A 17,504-nucleotide genomic window follows, 5' to 3' on the forward strand; every position below is an offset into this window, starting at 1 on the left:
TGGAGAGGTGGTGTGTGGGGAGGGGCCTAGATCACCGGGCCCTGTTTATGCCTCTGAGCAGGTGGAAACCAGTGAAGGGTTGGTATCTATGAAAGGCTTTCCTTTGTGGAGGAAGTGTGTGTGTGTGTATACATACGTAATACATATATATACTCACACACGTACATGTAACTATACATATATATGTATATATGTTTTAAGGCTCCTATATGTTGTTTGATTCAGGATTCTATTAGGGAGACACCTGCCCCTTTTATGGAACATGGCATTATATTGGCTTTTGGACCCGGAGTGAACTAGTCACTCTTCTGTAAAGGGGGATCCCCTGAATCTCAAGGAGAAATATCAGTTAAAGGCTCTGTGCAAAAATTACCTTGACTTCCTGGGTATTTAGTTCCTTTGACCTGTGAAATGTGAAACTGATTGGACTTTTAGCATAAAGAAACATAAAACATGAAAACTCTTCATTATAAAAAAGAAGGAACTACTAAAACTTTGACTTGAGTTGAACAAGAGATAGGAATGGGCTGCCAGGCAGTGGGAGAGAAAAGGGAATGTAAGCAGTGTGGTAGCGGGAGGAACAGACCCTGGGGGCAGACGGGGTGCGGATGGTGGGATGGTGTGCCCAGAGGACCAAAGTGCTGAGGGGAGTGTGGAGGAGTGTGGCCTGGAGGTCACACCTTGAGCTGTGGGTGTTCTGTGTGTTATCCCCTGTAATCTGCTACCCATGGCTGATTAATGATTAATAATTGTTTCTAGTCAGCATAGAATATAGTCTTTATATATTCAGAGTCTTCACTCCAGGGGGTGAGCCAGAGCATAGCATAGTATTTGTAGGAATTTATTGTCTAGAAGTGATCAGAAGTATCATCCAGGGGTTTGGAAGGCTCCCCCTAGAAGGATGGTCCAGCATGTAAGACACATTGTCCTTCTCCCCCCATTTCCACTTTTAGCTTGGTGCCATTTTTACCTAAATCTTGCAAATGCTTACTCTGACCATTTCACACCCTAGTTGACTCATGCTTGCTATACCAGATCCAGAAGGAGTCTCGTGGGTATTCATTTCAGAGTTCCTGAACTCTGGGAGAACACACAGATTATACTTAAAACTAATGGGGCTTGATTATGGTAGGATGAAAAAAAAGAAAATAAGAACCCACCTCTGCAGGGTGTGGCTTTTCTCTTGCTTTGCGTTGTTTCCCAGCTTGTTGTGGGTGGTTGACATTGCCACATCGTTCCCAGGGTTCAGCACAGACTCAGTTCTGGGAAAGCATCCATCTTCAGCAGTCCATTGTTATAGTTCATCGGAAGGTGGGTTTAAAAATATTTAACAAGGTAAAATTTTAGTTTCTAATAGTTACCATTTAGAAAAAACAGCCAATTTTTCTGCTCCTTTGTAACTTCTTTTTGTATCAGTGGGCTCGCTGGTGACAAAAACATCTCGAGGGTGTTTTTGCTTCTTCATCTTTTTTTAAAAAGCCGTATCATACGTATTGACACCTTTTTTCAATTTTCTGTTTTTAAAATTAAGTTGAGATAGTATGTATTGTTCCAGCTCTGCCATAGAAATTCTGTCTCGTAAAATCATGGTCTCATGAATCAAGGAGAAAAGGAACATTTTCTAAGACTCCTAACAAAAAGAAAAAAAGTACAAATGCCTTTAAGCAACCTTAGGAATTCAGGGAGAATTCCTAGAAAAATCTATCTGGCTAAATGCAATCGTGGTGTAGACTTCCTGGAAGTGATAAATGAGGTGAAATCCATCTTTTGTAATGACTTAATTGTCATCAGAATATCTGAAAACAATTTTGTGGGTCAAGGTCAGCAATTATCACTCTTGGTGATAACTAACTATAATGTTATAAAAACATAAGGCTCTTTTTCTGTAAAAGAAGATTACATACTATAGATCTTATTATAATTATTGGTTTTGTTTGCTTTTTACAGATACAAAGTTATAGTGAAAGTGACATTGTTGCAGTGAGATATAAGGAATAGAGTTGTTTTGTTTTGTTTTTTTTGTTCCGTACAGATAACATTCTTTTTCTCTTTTAAAAATGGTCATTTTGATCCCAAAACCCAGTGATAGGATTAACATGTGTACTTGAGAGGGTCAGGGATGGTGTCTGTTTATCTACTCAAATTAGGGCCAGGCAATAAAGGTCTTTGGTAAACCCTTGATAAGGAGGAAGGTGAAACCTAAAAGTCAAAGTTGGAATCAGCTTTTAAAAATCGTGACCCTCGCTGGAATGTGTCTGCTTTGGGGGAAGGTTGGAGCGCATGCCTGTTGTTAATTGCCTGCCGTAGAGTACTATTTGTTTCACTCTTAAGGATTTTGCCTGGAGAGAAGATGCATTCATGCATCCATTCATAGTCTCCTTCTCTCTCAGTGTCTCTCTGTTTGGGTTATGTAAATTTGTGTGTCGGGGCGCCATTCCTCATTAAAACCTTGGTGGCTGCTGCAACACTGCATAGTGTTTAAGAGCCAGGGCTGACTGCTCCAGTTTGAGTCCTTACCATCACTTCTTAGATGTGTGATGTTGGCCAAGTGACACAGTGTTTATCCACTAGCTTCTTTTTCAATTTGGGGTCTCACAATTACTAAACTTGCAGAGTTTATGTTGGGGGGGGGGTACGTGAGATAACGCAGGTGAAACATTTACCACAGTGAAAGGTAAGCTAACCTGTATGGCGTATAGTAAGCACCTGATGAAACCCAGCTGTTGTTTTGTTGTGTAGACTACAGGGATATCCTGGAGAAAAAATTTCACATTTCCAACAAAATAGTTTCAAATTAAACAAAGATACCCTGCCTTCTACAACAGCCCAGTGGGAAGAATGGTAAAGAGCAGAATGTGGGGCTGGCCCAGTGGCACAGTGGTTGAGTTCGCATGCTCCACTTTGGTGGCCCCAGGTTCACAGGTTTGGATCCCAGGCACAGACCTAGCTAGCACAGCTTGTTGAGCCATGCTGTGGTGGCATCCCACATAAAACAGAAGAAGATTGGCACAGATGTTAGCTCAGTAACAATCTTCCTCACCAAGAAAAAAAAAAAAAGCAGATTGGATCACGTATCTTTTGGGGCGTATGTTGATATAAAACAGCACTGGAAAGAGGAATTGCCAATTATACCTCTTAAACTACAAGATGTGGATGATTTCTTAAATTTCTCACCCTAGTTATTCCACTAACATAGTGTTCTGAGACTTGACAGCTACTAAGGGTCATCTGCGGAATACGATCATTAAAAGTCAGGGAGAACGCTGTCGCCAAAGGGAGGCCCTTGAAGTTTATGTTGCTTGTATCACAATTAATGTCCCCGACTTGTTACATTTCCTGCTTTACTGTGGCTTTTGATAACTGGTGGGTGTGACAGTAATCCTTGGGTGTGGCCACGGTGTAGTATGTATTCCACTGAGTAATCGTCTTCTGTCATCATCTGGCTGGGCAGCCCCACATGGCAGGCACTCCGTCTCGCCAAGCCCAATTAAGGAAACCGGTTGGTTTCTTCTCGGGAGCCAAGAAGTGATTTTGTAAGATCTGCTCCTGTAAGCTCTGTGGGAATAGCTATCACAATGGTGATCACTTCTGTCCTTGTCACCAGAGTTGCTTCCCCCAGTTTCAGAATCGTAGAAAGTCACAAGCTTCTCAAAGGTCTTTTAGGTTACAGACGTGAAAAAGGGAGGAAGGGTGATCCCCACAGGCCTCAAAGAGACACCTGTGCAGGTAGGCACCCGGAGTGATGGGCAACCTGTTGCCACTGCTGAGTAGACCTGGGCTTATGAGTAAGACTCGGACCTCATGTTTGTTTTGAGAGGCGTGGGGGGTTAAATAAAAAGCTTAACTATAGACTTTTTATAAGCCATCTTTGAGCCGAGGGAAAAAGTGATTTCATATTTTAGTTCCTGTGTATGTGTTTCTGGAACAGAAATTTCACTGCAATTAATGTAGAAAAGTTGTCTTCCAACTGGATCAATCTATACTAGCCGATAGAGAGAAACTTCCCCTGGAGAAACTTATTGGCACATAATTTCTTCTAGGTCAGTTTCCAACTTAGTATATTTGCTTATTTTATGTTTATGGATTACTTTAAAAAATATATTTGTAAGATGTCTATTCCACTCCCTGCCCACCTCCCACCCCCCACGTTATAGCTTTAGATCTCTGTGTAGGGAAATGCAGTCCATGATTAATGGATTAAAGCCCAGCGTGTTCTAGATGCTATCAGTTTTCAAACTTGTACGCTGAATTTAGAAGTTGAAAAAATCCACAGAAAATCTCATACAGAGAGAGTTAAAATCTGTTCTGATTGGCAGCACTGTCTTCAGTGGAAGAGGCAGTTTTGCCTTCTAAGAAAGCAGGGCTGGGGAGTGAGGCTAAAAATCCCCTCTCTGAAGGCCCGGAACAGTCAGACCAGGAGCAGCGAGTAGGCCTGGGTGGCTAATTCACCATCTGTTCACAAGCCTTGAAGACCCAGGGTTTGCTGTCATGCCTTTTTCTTACTGCAGATAATAGCAATTCAGTTTTATTTTCAAATTTTTCTTCATTTTATTTGGAGGAAGCTGTAAGGGAAAATCATATTAGGTTTGAGATGAGTGAGACCAGGGGATCCTTACAGTGAAGAAATGTTAGGCGTTAGGCAGTGCTGAGATGCTAATCCTAGTTAGGTCTGTGAAGTGGGAGGCGGCCTGTGTCTTAGGAAAATTGGGCTCTGTCTTGACTTCTACTGGGAACATAACAGGCGAGAGTGTTTTTCTAGGACTGTGGTTCCAGCACTATGATTTCCATGATTTTTCCCGTCACTAACTATAATTTTGAGGGTTGGTGATAACCTTAGATCATACAGTCCAAATCATGTTCTTTTGAGTGAATAAATTGTTTCATTTTATACTTAAAGAAATTGTGGCCCCGAGAGTTACCCGGCTAAGATGTGGTGGCGGGACCGAGACTAGAACCGAATTCTCCAGACTCCCAGTCTAGAATGTTTCTGATTATACTATTTTCCCAACTTCGCTCTAATCACACCCTTCCTGCTGAAGTCCTATAAAATTTACAGCCTTGTAGGTCCCACCCGCAGCAGTAGTGGGGAGCATCCGAGCTCTTTTCCTGTCTGGACCGTGGTCCACATCAATAAGCCTGTATTCACTGCCAAGTGATGAGGAGCTTTCCGTTTACCAGGGGACATGTCAACACTAACTACACAATATGGTCTGGGACATTCAGTAACGGACATGTTTACAGGCCTAGGAGCCGTTCACAGGAGCATAGAATGCAGTGTGTGCGCGCGTGTGTGTGTGTGTGTGTTTGGGGACAGTTGCTTTGGGATGGTTTAAAAGGCTAGAGGGGGGTTTGCCAGCCACATGGGGAGTCGGGGTGGGGTCTTCTAGGTGGAGAGATTTAGAAAACTAAAAACAGTCTGTTGGCAGTGGTGGAGGGTGAAGTTGGCAGTGGGATCCTGGCAAATTGCAGAAATCAATAGGTTGTCCTCACGCTGTCACCTTCTCCAGCCTGTTTCAGAATGGAAAGAGATTGTGGAAGTTTTCTCCGTGACCCTGTTTTCTTTTAAGCTGAAGGATGTTAAATGCCTTTGAGTATGATGGCTCGTGTGACAGTGTAGAGGTTGTGTGGACTGTTGGGTGCCTGGAGGCTCCATGGCTTAGGTGTGATCAGGGGAGAAGGTTCCAGAATAATGCCTTGCCTCAGACTCGGAAATAAAAAGGCAGCAGGTTCTATCTGGAGCCTTCCTGCCCTTCCGCCAAGATGCCATTGGGGTGAAGGTGTGGACGCAGGTTTCCACGTTCAGCTTCTGGAACCAGACAGAACTGCCTCTCGGTTTTCATAGCCTTGGAGGAAGCAGATAACAAACGATAGGAAACAGCTGCATCTCACATGGCAGGTGGAACTGCAGCCTCATGGAGCAACTTGGTAATCACAGAGTATCAATGGAAAGTCCTCTCGGATGAGACATTTGGAAGCTATGGAATGTGGTTTGTTTACACATATTTACCCCAGCCTCCATTGTCCTTCTGTTGCCTGCAGATATTACTTTTGTTTGTCCAATAATACAGAAGTTCTTTCTTGTAAGAAAAATTTAAACAACGTAATTAGAAAAACCAGTCCCCCTTTCTACTAAACCTTCTCCTCTTCCAGAATTGGGGTGAGCACTTCCAGAACCCTTCCTAGATATTTGCCTAAATGTTTAAACATATTCATGGATAATTATTTTCTTTCATATCAACGGATTCGCGCATAGTTTGAATCTGATCCATAGTTTCTTTTTACATGTGATACTGTCTTGAAGATCTTTCCACATCAGCATATATGGATAAATCTCAGACATTTTGGAAGTCAGTTTTATACAATCAGACTTAATGAACTTTATCAGTAATCTAGGAATGGCTGTATGAATATCTGGGTGCTTCTTAGGAATAGGAGGGTGTCATGGCCCACCCATGTGGGTGCTGAACATTAGATGCAGGATGTTTTATTCCAGGCTGGCTGGCACCTGGCAAAACATCTTGGGTTAGCCTGGCAAGGGAGAAATGATCTCTTGCCATGAGAGTTTATTCCCGTGGCACCAGTTCTGCTTCAAGCATTTAGTCTTGTTTTTTAAGGCAGGATCGTGTTACAGTGAGAGGTGACTTTGAGATCTCCTAGACATAGGGAGAATATGGGACTTGTCTCTTTCTCCAAAGATTGCTTCATAATTTTGCCAAGCCTGTTTAAGAGAGGGTGGTCAATTTTTGACCCAAAGGGCAAGGTGACTTCTTTGAATTTTGACGCTGAGAAGTGGGACCCAGAATTGATAAGGGGAACCCTTTGGAAGGAGAAATGGGGCAGGTCATTATTGTGATATGTTCATGGGCTGCTGACATGAGAAGCTTTGATGACAACTTGCTAAAATTGATGACAATTTGCTAAAATTGCGTTGTAGATTCGAGCTTGCCAAACCCCAAGAGACCATGGGCATTTGTGGCGGTTCCCTGAAGTGCTCCCTGAAAGCAATTGTCCCTGAAGCAGCAAGTGCTGTTGGAATGTTGTCATTGTGACATCATTACATGTTGTGTAGACAAAGGGGGAAGATGCTTATTGGCTCCACAATTTGCCAGCCACCTGCTGTCATTCTTTTTCTTCAGTGCTCTGAAAGTGACCAGAATCTGGTAGGTCTCTTTTAAAAATAACAAAACACAAGCATGCATAAAATCATAAAATCTGAAAAGATGATGTAATTCTGAAGGGCATAAGGCAGTACGTGGCGATATTCCTAATCTCTACTCTTGAAGGCATCAGCTCGCCTGTATTTCACTCCCATTTGCTGCTTCAAAGAGAGAAATTCTAGAGGAGAGATGGACTTTCCTGGTCAGTCACTTAGATCTTTTATAGGAACTAACTGTTATCACATAAGCAGAGAAAGACCTTCACATTTCTTGAAGATGTGGGGCTGTGTCATGGCTTGTTAGAGAAATTGTGATCTCTAGATATGACGGCTCATACTCAGTTAACTATTTTAATCAGGCTTTCAAGGAAAGTGGGGTTTGTGGGACATAAAGAGAACAGGGTGTATCTTCTGTTGAATGTGAAATTGCTATTTACAATTCAGTAGTGTCACCTCTTTGACAGCAGATACAGGGACATGGTCATGCTGTGGTTAATATGGGTTCTTCAGACATTAGATTTACATTCTGCATTCATTCGTTTATAAACAGCAGTCACTTTGATCACGTAGAGAACAAATCAAGGAGACAGCTCTGTTTCCCTATATCCGTGCTGCTCCTGAGACCTTCCCGCACTCAGGATTTACTTGCCTGGAGAAGTCACCCTTCTGGACAGGATCTTCACCTGCTGTCACCTGCTGTAGGGAGAATTCAGAGCCAGCCTGCGGCAGGGTAGAAAACCTGGCATGGAGTTCTCACTCCAGTGCTTACTGGTGATATGAGCTTGAGGACTTAGCTCTTCGGAGCTTGCTTCCTCATCTGCAAAATGGGGACAATAATATATCATATGATTATTATGAGGATTAATGAGACACTGGAAGTGAGTGGCCTGTTCAAGTTATGGAATCCGGAAGCCCTCAGGAAATAGTACTTGTGACTTCTTTCTTTGTTTTTCTTTTGTATTCCTGTGTCATGAAATGAGATGGCCTCAGCCCCAGACATTCTGGTGCTTGGTTCTTAACACTGTTCACTGGGAATAACTTTTTGTTGCTGACAGTCTACAAAGAAAGTTGGCTTCTCCAAAAATTACCCTTCTGGAGTTGCAGCTGTCCTGTGATTTATTTGCCTCTCTTCCTCCCCCACCATGACCCCTGCAGTGCAGTAAACTCCAGATCTGTTCAAGGGCAGAACTAATCTTAACCACAGTGGAAAGGAGGCTGGGGGCTGGGAGAGCCAACAATATACACTTACAGTAAGTTGCATGCACAAAATCTCAAGTTACTTTGGCACAAGTTTTACACTTGAAAGTCTCTTCCAGGTGCTTCCTCTTGAACAAAAAAAGTTAGAATCCCGTGGAAAAGGCCACTTTCTTTTTACAAAAGCCATTTTGAAATATATAAACATAAACATTTCACAGGAGGGACGTCCATCGTTGTTCTCGGTTGCACATTCTTGTATTAATTTTTAGCAGAGGCTCGATTTGTGCAGTAATCATTGTCAGCCCTTGTTTGACTCATGCATTCCTCACAGCCGCAGTAAGATCTGTGTTTATGTGAAATATGGAAACGATTTTTCCCCCCTGTCTTTGTGCTTGAGTTCCGATGGAGCAGCTGAATTTTTCCTTTGTTATTTTTGAAGGGTCTTCATTTCAAAACTCTAGTTTGGGCTTGCGGAGCGACAGCTGGCAGCATGGCCCAGGCTGGTCCTCATGGAATCTGGCTAACATTTCTGTAGCTAAAACCTGACCCTGAATCCAGCATCCTTACGCCGAAACAGGAGGCTCTGTGCCTTCTAAACTTTGACTTGTTCAACATTGCAAACAAAATGAAAACTAAAATAATGACAGAGGAATCTGCACTGAAGGAAAGAATTTTTTACCCTGACTTTGTCTCCATTTTTGAAAGCCATATGTGTTGTGTCTTAGTCCCTGCTTTTTTTTCCCCGTCTCCTTCAACTGCCCTTCTGCTTGGGTACCAAGAGGATGGGGAAAGTGTAGGCTGAGTTGTTAATGGTCCAGAGTTTAGCTGTTGGAAAAGAAAAGCCAGAGAAGAGTATGTGTTTCCTCCTCCCTTTTAAACAATTTATCATCCTAAAAAAGAAAGTTTTATGAAAATGATCCCAGGCTATAAAAGACAGGATAAGCAGCTTTCATTGTGTCCAACACTACATTCTCATTGTATCACTAGCAATCCTTGTGGTGTCTTGGCAGATAGGGTTTTTCCTTTATAGCATAATGTTTTTCCCACTGCAGGGTTGTAGCTGGTTCATGTGCCACGACACATGGCTAGGTGTCAAGATAATTTTATAGAGGGGAAAAAAACCCAAGAAGACTTTTAAAATGTGCAGCGTTCAAGAAAAAAAGAGTCGGTTTTACAAACAGAGTTTTAAATAAAAAGGCATTCATGGGTTTATGCTTTCTTCGTGAGCAGATCTTTTCAAAGATGGCATTATAAAAAGAGGACATGTGCCTCATTCATTGAGTCCCCAAAGGTGCGGCTGTCTTGAAGGACCAGGTGCTGGGGACACTGGGATGGATGTCCCCACCGAAGACACTCCGGCCTGGGCATAGCTCCGTTTTACTAAGGGCAGAGACATGAAGGAGAATACACGGGCTAGGTCACAGAAAGGAGGGGTGATGAACCTTGCTGGGACGGGAGGTCGTATGTCACTGAGTGTCCAGAGAGGCCTCATCTCAAAGTGGGAGAAGCTTCGGGTGAATCTTGGAGGGTCAGGAAGAGTTTGCCAGATCAGATAGGAGTGTGGGAGGTATTGCAGGCAGAAGAAGAGCAAATACAAAGGCACGAAGGTAGGAAGCAGCGGGGTGTGCTAGGAGCTTGAATCCTAACTCAGAGAGGCTGGGGCTACAGGATGGAAGAGGGAGAAAGGCAGGGGAGGAGCTGGGCCAGGAGGCCTCGGGCCAACTTTAGGAGGCCTTTGCATGCCATATGGTCATACCATTTCCTTTGTGACTTTGCTCCCCTCCCGTGAGAGGCCTTCTCTAACTATTTATTTTCTTTCCTTGCTTTAGCCTTCTTCCTAGCACTTACCTGACCTGTTATAGCTTAGTGTGTTTGTTGCCTGTGTTGCATCTTTAGGATGGAAGCCCTATGAGGGTATGGACGTTCTTCTGGTTTGGCTGAATACCCGGTGCCTCGAATAGTGTCTGGTGTCGAGTGCTGTTATAGAGGTTGGACTTCATCCTCTGAGTGTTGGGGAACTGCTGAAGGTGCTAAATTGGGGGTGAGGTGTCGCATGAGTATTTGGGTGTCAGGAAGAGCAGTGTGAATGACCCATAGAGCTGATGACAAGTCTTTAGGAAGAGAGCTCCTTGGTGCGTATGGAGGGCAAGGGAAGGAAGTGTGTTAGTGATCCTACTCCTTGGGCGGCCTTGGATGAGTTCCAGCTTTGCTGACCTGATTAATTATCAATAGTTAGTATCAGTCTCATTCTATTGGAGACGTTTGAAACTGCTCTGAAAATTACAGAGAAGCTCCAAGAATTTATATTTTTCTACTCTACAATGCCCATAGCTGCCCAGGCATTCCAGTAGATGTCATACTGTTATAGTCATTTACTGTTATTATTGTTATACTGTTATAATCATTTTCTTCATTTATTGATAGTTCAGTGATAGAAAGATTTGAGAAATCTTAGTGAATGATCTTTCTTTGAAATGCATTGAATGCTTTGATATAAAATGGGTTCTTTATGCAAAAATAAGTTTTAATGGGCTTCAAGATAGCTGACCCTCATAGCCTTTTGTGTCTTGCAGTTAGGTTGTCTGCAAAGTTGAAAAAAGATAAGAAAGTGGACATTCTGTACTTACTCTGAGAGAATTGATATGATGTATCATCCCGTTTACTGGGCTTAATGAAGGAGTGAACTGTTCCATATCCAGAAATTTTCCTGATAACTGAACTTTATTACTTTAAGAACTGGATATTTTTTATTTTTCTCTTCAGTTTGGTTGGAAGTCTTTCTAAAAGAAATAATTTACTTTCTCATGCTTACAAACAGAGTACATTCAACATTCCTTGCTTAGGAAAGAATGAATTTTACATAATTATTGAAGTGTGGGATTACTGTAATGATAATGTATTGACATTGTGATTGTCTTTTTTTTTTCCCGAGGAAGATTAGCCCTGAGCTAACTACTGCCAGTCCTCCTCTTTTTGCTAAGGAAGCCTGGCCCTGAGCTAACATCCGTGCCCATCTTCCTCTACTTTATACGTGGGATGCCTACCACAGCATGGCATGCCAAGCAGTGCCATGTCCACACCCTGGATCCGAATGGGCGAACCCCAGGCCTCTGAGAAGCGGAACGTGCGCACTTAACCACTGCACCACCGGGCCGGCCCCACTTGTCATTGTCTTGCTGAGTGACCCCAGGATGCCATGTTTTCAAAGTTACTTCCCTTGGTTTTTAGGTAGTGGATGCTTCTAGCAGCATGCCCATGTGTCCCTTACGTGAAGTTACAGTCATGTGTCACTTAACGATGGAGATACGTTCTGTGAAATGCATTGTTAGGCAATTCATCGTTCTATGAACATCATGTAGTGTCCTTACACAAAGCTAGATGGTGCGGCCTGCAACACACCTAAGCTCTATGGTACTAATCTAATGGGACTGCCGTTGTATATGTGGTCCATTGTTGACCGAAATGTTGTGTGGCACATGACTGTACTCAACTTGTCTCTTTGAAGGCTGAAAACAAAATAACTTATTTTCTTTCTAAAATGAGAGTAAATAGGCCTTGGGTGAGGCTCTGTGGAGAAGTCCTGTGTACGTCAAGAGAATGTACTTTATTGCATAGGCTTTATCATATCTTTAACATTTCAAAGAAAGAGGTCTCATTTTATAATGTTCAAGTCTTTCTAACATTATGCCATCCATGTCTAGAAAAAAAAGATTATAATATTATTACTTCTACTGGCAATGCTGCTGGGTTTGCAGAGTGAAGAAGAAAATCTCTTGGGCCTCTTATACTATTTGTCTCTTTGGGCTCCCAGGTGCATGAGGTGAGGTCTCTGGAGGCATCATTATACTAAAGGTTGTTTTTCATCATCTTTGACAACAATAATTATTGATTGGGCATCTACCATATGTAAGGCACTGTGAACAACATGGGGAAATGACTTCTTCCTAGAAATTTAAATTCCAGTTTGGAAGAGGAAGTACTGGACGAGAAACACCTACAGTACGTGGAATTTGTCAGAGGGTGCGGTAAGGTAGCACGGCCCTAGATAAGCTCATGGCTGAACAAGACTCCTCATCTCTCTAGAAGGTTGTAACCTTTGACTGGTTACAGCTTCCACGATGACTCAGATGGAGCTGAGGGGAAGAGGCCCCAGGGAAGGCACAGCTACGGAATCAGCCCTGTTCATCAGTAGGGTGGCACATGGTGGCCAGATCAGCATCCCTAAGTTAAAGCTTGTCTGTACACGCCAGGGGGGTGGGGTGGACAGCAAGGGCTACGGGAGTCAGGGGGAGGTGATCACTTCCATATGGCTAGGAGGGTGGTTCGTGGAAACTGCATGGGATGGGAAAGATTGTCATTGGATCTTGACTAATGAGTACAGTTGCTGAATTGGAGAAGGTGAGGGAAGGCTTGCCAAGAGAATAATGCCCAGGATGGGGAGGGGGAAAATGGCCAGGTGTGTGTTGTAACTCTGATCTGCTCATTCCTCAGGAGAGCTTGTTCATTCTCCTGGCTAGTCTGCCTGAGCCTCCCAGTGGAAAGACAATGGGTTCTGGAGTTGGATGAAGCTGGATCTAAAGACCAGTTCTACCACTTTCTGGTTTTGTCATCTTCAGCAATGTTTAGTCCCTCTAACATCAACTTCTTCGTAAAAGGAAGGGAGACGATAAGATTGATCTTGTGGACCATTCAGAATAATTGAACCTTGTGTTTGGTCATGTGCTCTATAAACCTAGTGTATGCTCAGTGAATGGTAATTTCATGGGCAAGCCCTGCCTCAGGGTCCTGGTCCGGAGCCTCACGTTGCCCACAGGCTGTGCCCACTTACTGACTCACCTATAGGTACAGTCAGCTCAGCAGGTGCAGGAGGAAACACAGTCCCTCAGCCCTCTGCTTCCTACACTTCGCTCCCTTTTCAGATCTGTTCATCCTTTATGTTGCCATTTTCTGTTGGGCTAGAGTTTGAATTCTTATCGTTAACCTAGCTCAAACCCACGATGTTAGCTTTGATTAATTTGGCTTTTCATGTGGCATTTCTAGTCCATCATCAGATCCTGTCCATTTCTTCCTCTTGTGATGCCATAGTCCCCATCTGCGCTGGGCTCATGTCACTTCGCAAATGGATTGCGCAGAAGCTTTTCTGAGGGAATCTCTGATTTTCAGCAGCCCCGTCTATCTTGCACATTCTTCACGTCCTGCTGAACTCCTTTCTGCTTCCATACTCCTTTGATTTGGCCATCCCTCCTCTATCTAACCTTGTTTTTCATTAGTTCCGAGCATAATAATAAGTGACATTTATTTGTGTTTGTTGTGTGTCAGGTATGTGTTAAGGGCTTTATTTATATTAGCTCGTTTTCTTTAAAATAGCCCCAAGAGAGAGATACTATTATTATTGCCAGTTTGTAGTAGAGGAAACTGAAGCACAGGGAAATTAAGTAATTGCTCAAAGTTGCACAGCTAATCAGTGTTTCGACCTGGCTCCAGACCCTACACTCTTAAGATCTGCTCTGTCTTCATTGTCTTCCATCCATATAAGCTCCTAGAGAGCAAAGGTTATGTCATTCATCTCTGCTCACCACACTGTGTGCTTCATCTTAGCATCCAGATGCTTATTAAATGCATGCACTGCATAACTTCCTCATTCGTCCTCTAAGACCTAGCTCATGCCATTCTCTCCCAAGCATCATGGCAGGAGATACTTACTAAGGGAGATTTAGTGTGGAGGGCCAAGGATGTATTCCCATTGGAAGGGATGTTTGAGCTGAGATCTGAGGACTGAGTACTCTGCCCAAGTGTACCCAAGTGCAATACCTTAAAATTTAATACTCTTTTTTTTTTTAAGGTGAGATGCTATTTAGTGTTTTATTAAACTTGGATGATGACAGATGATAATTAGTCTTCACATCTGCCTGTTTTTATCTAACTTGGGTATAAATAGTATGTGTGTCAGGCTGAGTGAGAGAGGCTGAATGTATTTGAGCACAACCAGGTATTGTGTTTTTTATTACGCTTGGGGCCAGTGCTGTCAGTCAAGCCCATCCAGGCACTTTGTCGCGTTACAGGTCGCATTGTCTGGGCTTGCCTCGCCGAAGGCAGGTGCTCTTTATTTTAATTTGTATTACGTCCATTTGCTCTGAAAGCTGTTTTTGTTGAAACTTGAAGAGCCAGGTGCTTGCAGCTAGAGTATGGACCGACTTGTTGGAAATTTGAACGAAGTTTGTTGACACGAAGAAGAGGCCCCCTCAGCCAAGTGTAATGGGCTTCTAAAGCATGATAGCTGTTTAAGGCATTGTCCTTTAAAACTCCCAGTATAATTATCACTATGGAACTCATTTTCTGACCTCTTTCGGGAAAGGTATTTCCTGAAATGTTATAGCGGAGTCTTCCAAAGGGGGGATCCTGTGATGCTTCTAGAGAGATTTTAGAATATCTGAGTAGGTCAGGAGAAGATTCTATAGTTGCATTTCTTCAACACCTGTCACTTGCAATTTCCCCTTTAACTTGAAGCAGGCCCTGGGAGACAATTATATCCAGCTAACTTTGCTTTGTTTTTATCATGTTTATGATAGTTTCTATTTATGGCAAGTGACAGTAACTTATGGGAGTGATTTAAAGATTTTTTTTAAATGATGTTAAAAATGAATTGATTTTTAAAAATTAAGTACGTAATAGTGGAAATGGCACTCGGATTTGGCAAAATCGTGAAGGTGTTTCTTGAATGACTGAAATTTAGGAATGCCTTTGTGTAATCTGGATTTTTTCCTGCTATCTGACATTTGGTTTCTATTTCTGAGGACCAGTTTAAAATTTTGATGCCAAAATCTGGTAACACAATGAAATATTACTTTACACCCACTAGTATGGCTCTAATCAAAAAGATGGATAATAACAAGTATTGGTGAAGATACGGAGAAATTGGAACCCTCTTAATTGCCAGTAGGAATGAAAATGGTGAAGTCCCTTTGGGAAATGGTTTGGCCATTCATCAGAGAGTTAAACATAGAGTTACCGTATGACTCAACAGTTCCGCTCCTAGGTATGTGCCCATGAGGATTGAAAATGTATGTTCACATAAAAATCTGTACATGAATGCTTATAGCAGCATTATTCATGATAGCCAAAAAGTAGAACCTGCCCAAGTGTCCATCAACTGATGAACGGATTAAAAAATATGTCGTATCCATACAATGAGATATTAGCCATACAAAGGAGTGAAGTACTGACGCATGCTATAACATGGAAAAACCTGGAAAATGTTATGCTAAATGACATAAGCAGACACAAAAGGCCACATGTTGTATGATTCCATTTGTGGAAAATGTCCACGATAGGCAAATCCATAGAGACAGAAGATAGATTAGTGATTGCAGGGGTTGGGTGGAAGGGAGAATGGAAAGTGACTGCTAATGGGTATGGGATTCTTTTGGGGATGATAGAAATGCTCTCAAATTAGATAACGGTCACATAACTTTGTGAATATGCTATCAGTCACTGAACTGTACACTTCAATTTAAAAGGGTGAATTTTATGGTATGTGAGTTATACTTTTTTTTATCTTAATAAAAAAAAATCCAGCAGCATAAAAATGTGTGACTAGTCTTAGGAGACTTTATGTGGGGGTGTTGTCTACCACTGCCAATGGAATGGGACTCTTGTCATTGTCCCTTTGCTATTAAGATTGTGCTTTTCCCAATGGTGCCCATGTGGGCTTTGGAGCCAGAATCCTAATATAGATTGACATGGGTAAGTTCTAACCTGCTGTGCAAATTATAGCATGTTTTTGTCATCACAGTAGTACTCTAGGATCTGTGGGTTATTTGTGTATCTATTACTCATCTATAATTGGGGAGGTTGAGCCTTAAAGAAATTGAATGGTAAAGCAAGGGCTTGACCTTGGGTCTTTATATAATACTTTCTACTATAATTTGTAAACAGATTGTCACACACTTGAGAGGTGGCCAGCCAGGGTCAGGATTGCAAGATGGGGTTGAAGATGAGAAAACTCACTCTTGCCAGATTAACTCACTCATTTAAGGATGTATTCTAATTACCTTTTCATTGGTGCCACTATAAATCTTGACTCAAGATGTCTTTAAAATCAATAATAGAGTATGTCATAATTAACAAAGTACTCTCAAACACAGTATTTCATGTTAGCTTAAAGCTAAGGAAACTGACGTCTAGAAGTTAAATGACTGTTCCTAGACCTAGAAAATTAAGAAATCAAGCTGGATTTTAAGGCAGGCGGTCTGAGTCCATGTCCGCGGTGTTTTCATCGTACCCGCACGTTATTTTGGAGCGTGTGGATCGGTGATTCTTCATTCACTCAGCAGTTGCTAACTCAGCGCCTCCTAGGAGCAAGAATCTGTTCTTAAAGCTGGAGATACACAGGTAATAAGATAGATGAGGAGCCTAACTCTTATGGGGCAGGCGTTTTTAGAGAGAGCAGACAGACAGGAGGCCGTGAGCCTGAGAAACAAGGTCATTTCAAATAGTGATGTCTTAGATGAAAATAAAAAGGTGGTCTGATAGAAATGACTGTGACAGATAGATGGACTTTTTTAGATTGGATGGCCAGGGAGTGCCTCTCTGAAAGGTGACATTTGAGTCGAGACTGGAAGGACCTGCGAAAGTCAGCCAGGCCACGATCTGGCAGAAGACTGTCGAGAAAGATGAATATTTAGGGCGGCATATACCCTCAGCGTTTCCTGGGTTCCTTATGGGAGCAGACTCTGAGACCAGAGTTTAAACCATTGTTCTGGTCTTCTTCTTTCTATACATCTGCTATTTTCCACTTTTTGGCTATGTATATGTATTTATATGTGTGTGTATATATATATGTAAACACACACTTATAGTATATTATTATAGTATAAATACATAATAAATATATTATGAAAATAAATTTCAAATTAAATACTTCATTTTCAATAGAAATATATCGTAGATGTGCGATTTTCCTATCAGGCATGAGCCTCATGCAAAGTCACTTCAAGAGGTTACTCCTTATATGACCCATGGTTTTTGCTTGGGTGACTAAACATTTGGCTGTGATGACCTTAAGAAGAAGATGGCATCTCCAGTTGTTGGCCCTCCTCAGGACCACCTGTTGACCATATATTTCGTGAGGAGGCATTTCTGAGCCCTACAC

The 17,504-nt window shown here is 42.3% G+C and overlaps 1 protein-coding gene across 2 annotated transcripts in view; it reads left to right on the top strand.

Moving 5' to 3' along the window:
• CNKSR3 (CNKSR family member 3) overlaps window positions 1-17,504 on the top strand; it is an 86,126-nt gene that overhangs the window by 18,095 nt on the left and 50,527 nt on the right. Inside the window, exon 1 of one of the 2 annotated variants that reach the window (XM_070256496.1) lies at window positions 7,048-7,160. The exons of the other annotated variant lie outside the window; for it this stretch is intronic. The gene's annotated coding sequence lies outside the window, so the exon portion shown is untranslated. Of the gene's footprint in view, window positions 1-7,047; window positions 7,161-17,504 lie in introns of those variants that run through there. 2 annotated transcript variants of the gene reach the window in all.

This window comes from Equus caballus, chromosome 31, assembly GCF_041296265.1.
Source record: "Equus caballus isolate H_3958 breed thoroughbred chromosome 31, TB-T2T, whole genome shotgun sequence".
Lineage (NCBI taxonomy): Eukaryota > Metazoa > Chordata > Mammalia > Perissodactyla > Equidae > Equus > Equus caballus.